We start from the raw sequence: 10,193 nt of genomic DNA, 5'->3' as shown, positions 1-10,193 counted from the left end.
TCTTCTTAGTGCAATTTTCACCACAACGTGCTTGTATATGAGGAAACGGCTGATCCGGGTGTTCCTCTAGAGCCTTGCTGAGGGGTACTCTGAGGTCCGTGTCATGTAGGCCCAATCAAGCACGCAAGTAAGCAAACAGTTGAATATTGACCGCCAAGGCCTGCAGATTGAAATGCATATTTCAACCTCGAACTTTTGCCCTTGTCTAATTTACAACCCCGAAGCATGTGAGCAACCAAACACCTCCCAAGAGTTGGGAACAATACTTTGCTATTTTGTTGATGTTTGAAAACCATTTTGAGCACCTGAAGACATCAACATGTTATGGACAGAAACCAAACACACATACACCAGCTTGGTTAAGCAAAAGTTCCTATCGTCTTACTCCATCTAGTCACCGTTTCGAGAGGCAAGGCCCACAAAGGCTACAAGCCACTAACCAAACAAGCCCTTATCTTTTTCTCAATTAATCTTCCATTGTCGCACGCATGTTATCAATTTCATCCTAGATATTTTGAGGAGCGATAAACAAGTACAACTGAACATTCGATGAAGCAAATAGTGTAATGGATTGACTATGTGTTAATCGTATATCCTTTATAAATATGCATAACATTTTAGCACAATATTACTTCAATAAGTAATAGATATCTCCCGCCATTATATGTACCATGCGGCTTGTTCCACATATGAACACTTTAAGATCACGGGCCCAAAGTGATGGGGAACGTAGCAGAAATTCAAAATTTTCCTACGTGTCACCAAGATCTATCTATGGAGAAACCAGCAATGAGGGGAAGGAGAGTGCATCTACATACCCTTGTAGATCGCTACACGGAAGCGTTCAAGAGAACGAGGTTGATGGAGTCGTACTCGTCGTGATCCAAATCACCGATGATCCTAGTGTCGAACGGACGGCACCTCCGTGTTCAACACACGTACAGCCCGGTGACGTCTCCTACGCCTTGATCCAGCAAGGGGAGAAGGAGAGGTTGGGGAAGACTCCATCCAGCAGCAGCACGACGGCGTGGTGGTGGTGGAGGAGCGTGGTACTTCAGCAGGGCTTCGCCAAGCACCGCAAGAGACGAGGAGGGAGAAGGGTAGGGCTGCGCCAAGAAGGCGATTGAATCGTGTCTATGGCAGCCCAAAACCTCAAGTATATATAGGGGGAGGGGAGGGGCTGCGCCCCCACCTAGGTTTCCACCCCTAGGGGTGGAGGCCAGCCTAGATCCCATCTAGGGGGGCGGCCAAGGGGGAGAGAGGGGGCGCACCACTAGGTGGGCCTTAGGCCCATCTGAGCCTAGGGTTTGCCCCCTTCCACTCTCCCTTGCGCCTTGGGCCTCGGTGGGGGGGCACCAGCCCACCAGGGGCTGGTACCCTCCCACACTTGACCCGTGCAGCCTTCCGAGGCTGATGGCCCCACTTGGTGGACCACCGGGACCCTCCCGGTGGTCCCGGTACATTACCGATAAACCCGAAACTTTTCCGGCGACCAAAACAGGACTTCCCATATATAAATCTTTACCTCCGGACCATTCCGGAACTCCTCGTGACGTCCGGGATCTCATCCGGGACTCTGAACAACATTCGGTAACCACGTATATCTATTCCCTATAACCCTAGCGTCATCGAACCTTAAGTGTGTAGACCCTACGGGTTCGGGAACCATGCAGACATGACCGAGATAACTCTCCGGTCAATAACCAACAGCGGGATCTGGATACCCATGTTGGCTCCCACATGTTCCACGATGATCTCATCGGATGAACCACGATGTCAAGGATTCAATCAATCCCGTATACAATTCCCTTTGTCTATCGGTACGATACTTGCCCGAGATTCGATCGTCGGTATTCTGATACCTTGTTCAATCTCGTTACCGGCAAGTCTCTTTACTCGTTCCGTAACACATCATCCCGTGATCAACTCCTTGATCACATTGTGCACATTATGATGATGTCCTACCGAGTGGGCCCAGAGATACCTCTCCGTTACACGGAGTGACAAATCCCAGTCTCGATTCGTGCCAACCCAACAGACACTTTCGGAGATACCTGTAGTGTACCTTTATAGCCACCCAGTTACGTTGTGACGTTTGGCACACCCAAAGCACTCCTACGGTATCCGGGAGTTGCACAATCTCATGGTCTAAGGAAATGATACTTGACATTAGAAAAGCTTTAGCATACGAACTACACGATCTTTGTGCTAGGCTTAGGATTGGGTCTTGTCCATCACATCATTCTCCTAATGATGTGATCCCGTTATCAACGACATCCAATGTCCATGGTCAGGAAACCGTAACCATCTATTGATCAACGAGCTAGTCAACTAGAGGCTTACTAGGGACATGGTGTTGTCTATGTATCCACACATGTATCTGAGTTTCCTATCAATACAATTCTAGCATGGATAATAAACGATTATCATGAACAAGGAAATATAATAATAACCAATTTATTATTGCCTCTAGGGCATATTTCCAACAGTCTCCCACTTGCACTAGAGTCAATAATCCAGTTCACATCGATATGTGATTAACACTCAAGGTCACATCCCCATGTGACTAACACCCAAAGAGTTCTGGGTTTGATCATGTTATGCTTGTGAGAGAGGTTTCAGTCAACGGGTCTGCAACATTCAGATCCGTATGTACTTCGCAAATTTCTATGTCATCTTGTAGATGCAACTACTACGCTACATTTGGAGCCATTTCAAATAACTGTTCTACTTGGAGCTATTCTAAATTGTTGCTCCATTATACGTATCCGGTATCTCTACTCAGAGCTATCCGGATAGGTGTTAAGCTTGCATCGACGTAACTCTTTACGTCGAACTCTTTATCACCTCCATAACCGAGAAACATATCCTTATTCCTCTAAGGATAATTTAGACCGCTATCTGGTGATCTACTCCTAGATCACCTTTGTACCCTCTTGCCAAATATGTGGCAAGGCACACATCAGGTGTGGTACTCAGCATGGCATACCGTATGGAGCCTATGACAAAAGCATAGGGGACGACCTTCGTCCTTCCTCTTTCTTCTGCCGTGGTCGAGCTTTAAGTCTTAACTTCATACCTTACAACTCAGGCAAGAACTCCTTCTTTGACTGATCCATCTTGAACACCTTCAAGATCATGTCAAGGTATGTGCTCATTTGAAAGTACCATTAAGCGTTTTGATCTATCCTTATAGATCTTGATGCTCAATGTTCAAGTAGCTTAATCCAGGCTTTCCATCGAAAAACACTTTCCAAATAACCCTATATGCTTTCCAGAAATTCTACGTCATTTCTGATCAACAATATGTCAACAACATATACTCATCAGAAATTCTATAGTGCTCCCACTCACTTCTTTGGAAATACAAGTTTCTCATAAACTTTGTATACACCCAAAACTTTGATCATCTCATCAAAGCATACCTTCCAACTCCGAGATGCTTACTCCAGTCCTTAGAAGGATAGCTGGAGCTTTGCACACTTGTTAGCATCTTTCAGGATTGACAAAACCTTCCGGTTGTATCACATACAACCTTTCCTCAAGAAAATCGTCGAGGAAACAATGTTTTGACATCCTATCTGCAAGATTTCATAAATAATGCAGTAATCGCTAATATAATTCCAACAGACTCTTAGCATCGCTACGAGTGAGAAAGTCTCATCGTAGTCAACTCCTTGAACTTGTCGGAAAACATCTTAACGACAAGTCGAGCTTTCTTAATGGTGATACTTACCATCATTGTCCGTCTTCCTTTTAAAATCCATATGTACCTAACAGCCTTACGACCATCAAGTAGTTCTTCCAAAGTCTACACTTTGTTTTCATATATGGATCCTCTCTCGGATTATATGGCCTCGAGCCATTTTGGAATCCAGGCCCACCATCGCTTCTCCATAGCTCGTAGGTTCATTGTTGTCTAGCAACATGACTTCCAAGACAGGATTACGTACCACTCTGAAGTAGTACGCATCCTTGTCATCCCACGAGGTTTGGTAGTGACTTGATCTGAAGTTTCATGATCACTATCATAAGCTTCCACTTCAATTGGTGTAGGTGCCACAGGAACAACTCCCTGTGCCCTGCCACACACTAGTTGAAGAGACGGTTCAATAACCTCATCAAGTCTCCACCATCCTCCCACTCAATTCTTTCGAGAGAAACTTTTCCTCGAGAAAGGACCCGATTCTAGAAACAATCCCTTATTGCTTTCGGATCTGAGACAGGAGGTATACCCAACTGTTTTGGGTGTCCTATGAAGATGCATTTATCCGCTTTGGGTTCTAGCTTATCAGCCTGAAACTTTTTCACATAAGCGTTGCAGCCCCAAACTTTTAAGAAATGACAGCTTAGGTTTCTCTAAACCATAGTTCATATGGTGTCATCTCATCGGAATTACGTGGTGCCCTATTTAAAGTGAATGTGGTTGTCTCTAATGCCTAACCCATAAACTATCGTGGTAATTCGATAAGAGACATCATGGTATGCATCATATCCAATAGGGTGCAGTTATGATGTTCGGACACACCATCACACTATGGTGTTCCAGGCTGTATCGGTTGTGAAACAATTTCCACAATGTCTTAATTCTGTGCCAAACTCGTAATTCAGATATTCATCTCTACGATCATATCATAGACATTTTATCCTCTTGTCACGACGATGTTCAACTTCACTCTGAAATTACTTGAACCTTTCAATAATTCAGACTTATGTTTCATCAAGTAAATATACTCAGTATCTACTCAAATCATTTGTGAAGTAAGAACATAACGATATCCACTACATGCCTCAGCACTCATTGGACTGCGCACATCAAGATGTATTACTTCCAACAAGTTGCTTTCTTGTTCCATTTTACTGAAAACGAGGCTTTCAGTCATCTTGCCCATGTGGTATGATTTGCATGTCTCAAGTGATTCAAAATCAAGTGAGTCCAAACGATCCATCTGTATAGAGTTTCTTCATGCATATCTACCAACAAACATGGTTCGCATGTCTCAATCCTTTCAAAAATGAGTGAGTCCAAAGATCCATCAACATGGAGCTTCTTCATGCGTTTTATACCAATATGACTCAAATTGCAGTGCCACATTTGTGTGGTACTATCATTACTATCTTATACCTTTGGCATGAAAATGTGTATCACTACGATCGGGATGGTATTATTCAAATAAACAGAGTAACCATTATTCTCCTTAAATGAATAACCGTATCGCGATAGACATAATCCAATCATGTCTATGCTCAACGCAAACACCAAATAACAATTATTTAGGTTTTAATACCAATCTCGATGGTAGAGGGAGCGTACGATATTTGATCAACCTTGGAAATACTTCCAACACATATCGTCATCTCACCTTTTAGCTAGTCTCCGTTTATTCCGTAGCCTTTTGTTTCGAGTTACTAACACTTAGCAACCGAACCGGTATCTAATACCCTGGTGCTACTAGGAGTACTAGTAAAGTACACATTATAATGCATATCCAATATACTTCTGTCGACCTTGCCAGCCTTCTCATCTACCAAGTATCTAGGGTGGTTCTGCTTCAGTGACTGTTCCCCTTATTACAGAAGCACTTAGTCTCGGGCTTGGGTTCAACTTTGGGTTTCTTCACTAGAACAGCAACTGATTTGTTGTTCCATGAAGTATCCCTTTCTTGCCCTTGCCCTTCTTGAAACTAGTGGTTTTACTAACCATCAACGATTGATGCTCCCTTTTGATTTCTACTTTCGCGGTGTCGCGAATAGCTCAAGGATCATATCTATCCCTGATATGTTATAGTTCATCACGAAGCTCTAGTAGCTTGGTGGCAGTGACTTTGGAGAACCATCACTATTTCATCTGGAAGATCAACTCCCACTCGATTCAAGCGATTGTTGTACTCAGACAATCTGAGCACAAGCTCAAGATTGAGCTTTTCTCCCTTATTATGCAGGCTAAGAAAATCGTCGGAGGTCTTATACCTCTTGACGTGGGCACGAGCCTGAAATCCCAATTTCAGTCCTTGGAACATCTCATATGTTCTGCGATGTTTCAAAAACGTCTTTGGTGCCTCAATTCTAAACCATTTAGCATTACGCACTGAACTATCATGTAGTCATCAAAACGTGTATGTCAGATGTTCGCAACATCCACAGACGACGTTCGAGGTTCAGCACACTGAGCGGTGCATTAAGGACATAAGCCTTCTACTGTCTGCATAAATGCTACTATCAACTTTCAACTAATTTTTCTCTAGGAACATATCTAAACAGTAGAACTGAAGCGCGAGCTACGACATAATTTGCGAAGACCTTTTGACTATGTTCAGGATAATTAAGTTCATCTTATGAACTCCCACTCAGATAGACATCCCTCTAGTCATCTAAGTGATACATGATCCGAATCAACTAGGCCGTGTCCGATCATCACGTGAGACGGACTAGTCATCATCGGTGAACATCTCATGTTGATCGCATCTTCTATACGACTCATGTTCGACCTTTCGGTCCTCCGTGTTCCGAGGCCATGTCTGTACATGCTAGGCTCGTCAAGTTAACCTAAGTGTTTCGCATGTGTTCCGAGGCCATGTCTGTACATGCTAGGCTCGTCAACACCCGTTGTATTCGAACGTAAGAATCTATCACACCCGATCATCACGTGGTGCTTCGAAACGACGAACTTTCGCAACGGTGCACAGTTAGGGAGAACACTTCTCTTGAAATTTTAGTGAGGGATCATCTTATTTAAGCTACCGTCGTTCTAAGCAAATAAGATGTATAAACATGATAAACATCACATGCAATCAAATAGTGACATGATATGGCCAATATCATATTGCTCCTTTTGATCTCCATCTTCGGGGCTCCATGATCATCATCGTCACCGGCATGACACCATGATCTCCATCATCATGATCTCCATCATTGTGTCTCCATGAAGTTGTCTCGCCAACTTATTACTTCTACTACTATGGCTACCGGTTAGCAATAAAGTAAAGTAATTACATGGCGTTGTTCAATGACACGCAGGTCATACAATAAATAAAGACAACTCCTATGGCTCCTGCCGGTTGTCATACTCATCGACATGCAAGTCGTGATTCCTATTACAAGAACATGATCAATCTCATACATCACATATCATTCATCACATTCTTCTTGGCCATATCACATCACATAGCATACCCTGCAAAAACAAGTTAGACGTCCTCTAATTGTTGTTTGCATGTTTTACGTGGCTGCTATGGGTTTCTAGCAAGAACGTTTCTTACCTACGCAAAAACCACAACGTGATATGCCAATTGCTATTTACCCTTCATAAGGACCCTTTTCATCGAATCCGATCCGACTAAAGTGGGAGAGACAGACACCCGCTAGCCACCTTATGCAACTAGTGCATGTCAGTCGGTGGAACCAGTCTCACGTAAGAGTACGTGTAAGGTCGGTCCGGGCCGCTTCATCCCACAATGCCGCCGAATCAAGATTGGACTAGTAACGGTAAGCATATTGAACAAAATCAACGCCCACAACTACTTTGTGTTCTACTCGTGCATAGAAACTACGCATAGACCTAGCTCATGATGCCACTGTTGGGGAACGTAGCAGAAATTCAAAATTTTCCTACGTGTCACCAAGATCTATCTATGGAGAAACCATCAATGAGGGGAAGGAGAGTGCATCTACATACCCTTGTAGATCGCTACACGGAAGCGTTCAAGAGAACGGGGTTGATGGAGTCGTACTCGTCGTGATCCAAATCACCGATGATCCTAGTGCCGAACGGACGGCACCTCCGTGTTCAACACACGTACAGCCCGGTGACGTCTCCTATGCCTTGATCCAGCAAGGGGAGAAGGAGAGGTTGGGGAAGACTCCATCCAGCAGCAGCACGACGGTGTGGTGGTGGTGGAGGAGCGTGGTACTTCAGCAGGGCTTCGCCAAGCACCGCAAGAGACGAGGAGGGAGAGGGGTAGGGCTGCGCCAAGAAGGAGATTGAATCGTGTCTATGGCAGCCCAAAACCTCAAGTATATATAGGGGGAGGGGAGGGGCTGCGCCCCCACCTAGGTTTCCACCCCTAGGGGTGGCGGCCAGCCTAGATCCCATCTAGGGGGGCGGCCAAGGGGGGAGAGAGGGGGGCGCACCACTAGGTGGGCCTTAGGCCCATCTGAGCCTAGGGTTTGCCCCCTTCCACTCTCCCTTGCGCCTTGGGCCTTGGTGGGGGGGGCGCACCAGCCCACCTGGGGCTGGTCCCCTCCCACACTTGGCCCATGCAGCCCTCCGGGGCTGGTGGCCCCACTTGGTGGACCCCCGGGGCCCTCCCGGTGGTCCCGGTACATTACCGATAAACCCGAAACTTTTCCGGCGACCAAAACAGGACTTCCCATATATAAATCTTTACCTCCGGACCATTCCGGAACTCCTCGTGACGTCCGGGATCTCATCCGGGACTCCGAACAACATTCGGTAACCACGTATATCTATTCCCTATAACCCTAGCGTCATCGAACCTTAAGTGTGTAGACCCTACGGGTTCGGGAACCATGCAGACATGACCGAGATAACTCTCCGGTCAATAACCAACAGCGGGATCTGGATACCCATGTTGGCTCCCACATGTTCCACGATGATCTCATCGGATGAACCACGATGTCAAGGACTTCAATCAATCCCGTATACAATTCCCTTTGTCTAGCGGTACGATACTTGCCCGAGATTCGATCGTCGGTATCCCGATACCTTGTTCAATCTCGTTACCGGCAAGTCTCTTTACTCGTTCCGTAACACATCATCCCGTGATCAACTCCTTGATCACATTGTGCACATTATGATGATGTCCTACCGAGTGGGCCCACAGATACCTCTCCGTTACACGGAGTGACAAATCCCAGTCTCGATTCGTGCCAACCCAACAGACACTTTCGGAGAGACCTGTAGTGTACCTTTATAGCCACCCAGTTACGTTGTGACGTTTGGCACACCCAAAGCACTCCTACGGTATCCGGGAGTTGCACAATCTCATGGTCTAAGGAAATGATACTTGACATTAGAAAAGCTTTAGCATACGAACTACACGATCTTTGTGCTAGGCTTAGGATTGGGTCTTGTCCATCACATCATTCTTCTAATGATGTGATCCCATTATCAAAGACATCCAATGCCCATGGTTAGGAAACCGTAACCATCTATTGATCAACGAGCTAGTCAACTAGAGGCTTACTAGGGACATGGTGTTGTCTATGTATCCACACATGTATCTGAGTTTCCTATCAATACGATTCTAGTATGGATAATAAACGATTATCATGAACAAGGAAATATAATAATAACCAATTTATTATTGCCTCTAGGACATATTTCCAACACAAAGTGCCTTTATCAAGAGAAGTATCCACGACAACTTCATGTATGTGTGTAACCTTGCGTGGAGACTCCACAAAAGCAAAAGGTTATCCTTGTTATTCAATCTCAACACTCATAAGGCATTCAACTCAGTCTAGTGGGAGTACATTCTTGACCTCCTCCGACGGAGAGGGTTCCAGAGAAAATTTAGGAATTGGGTCACCGTCCTATTGCACTCCTCACCTTCACGAGCCCTTCTCAATTGGTGTGGCCGGCTCCAAGGGAACCCCCTATCCTCGTTCCTTTTCGTCATTGCCATTGATCCCCTTCAACAAATACTTAATTTAGCAATAAGCATGGCGTTCTTCACAAGATTAGAGAAACCTGGTACTACAATGATAACTTCACTTTATGCAGACAATGTACTTGTTTTCATGAGCCCCATTAAAGAGGACATTGACAATCTTGCGTGCATTCTCCGTTGCTTTGGAGAATTCACTGGACTATCCACACATTTCCAAAAGATATTTGTCGTTTCTATCTATTGTGACAAAAAAAACTTGGATGCTATCCTTGGGAGCCTCCCGGCCGCCCATGCTTCATTCCAAAACAAATATCTGGGTCTCCCACTTTCGGTTTGGCAACTTAAAAGGGCTGATTTTTCTAGTTCATTGAAGACAAGATTGCCAAACGACTTGTTCTTTGGGATGCAAAAACATCACCACCATGGCTCATGGTGGTTTTGTTAAATCACCTCCCAAGCAATCTACCACATCACCCTGCTCATCCCACTGAGTGTGTTGCATAGCATCAGCAAGATTGAAAGGGCTTTTCTTCAGTTCGAAACGGACAAAATAACCAGCGT

The sequence above is a fragment of the Triticum aestivum genome, chromosome 1A (genome assembly GCF_018294505.1).
Source record: "Triticum aestivum cultivar Chinese Spring chromosome 1A, IWGSC CS RefSeq v2.1, whole genome shotgun sequence".
Lineage (NCBI taxonomy): Eukaryota > Viridiplantae > Streptophyta > Magnoliopsida > Poales > Poaceae > Triticum > Triticum aestivum.
The sequence above is the reverse complement of the archived record's forward strand: the minus strand, read 5'-3'. Positions refer to the sequence as shown.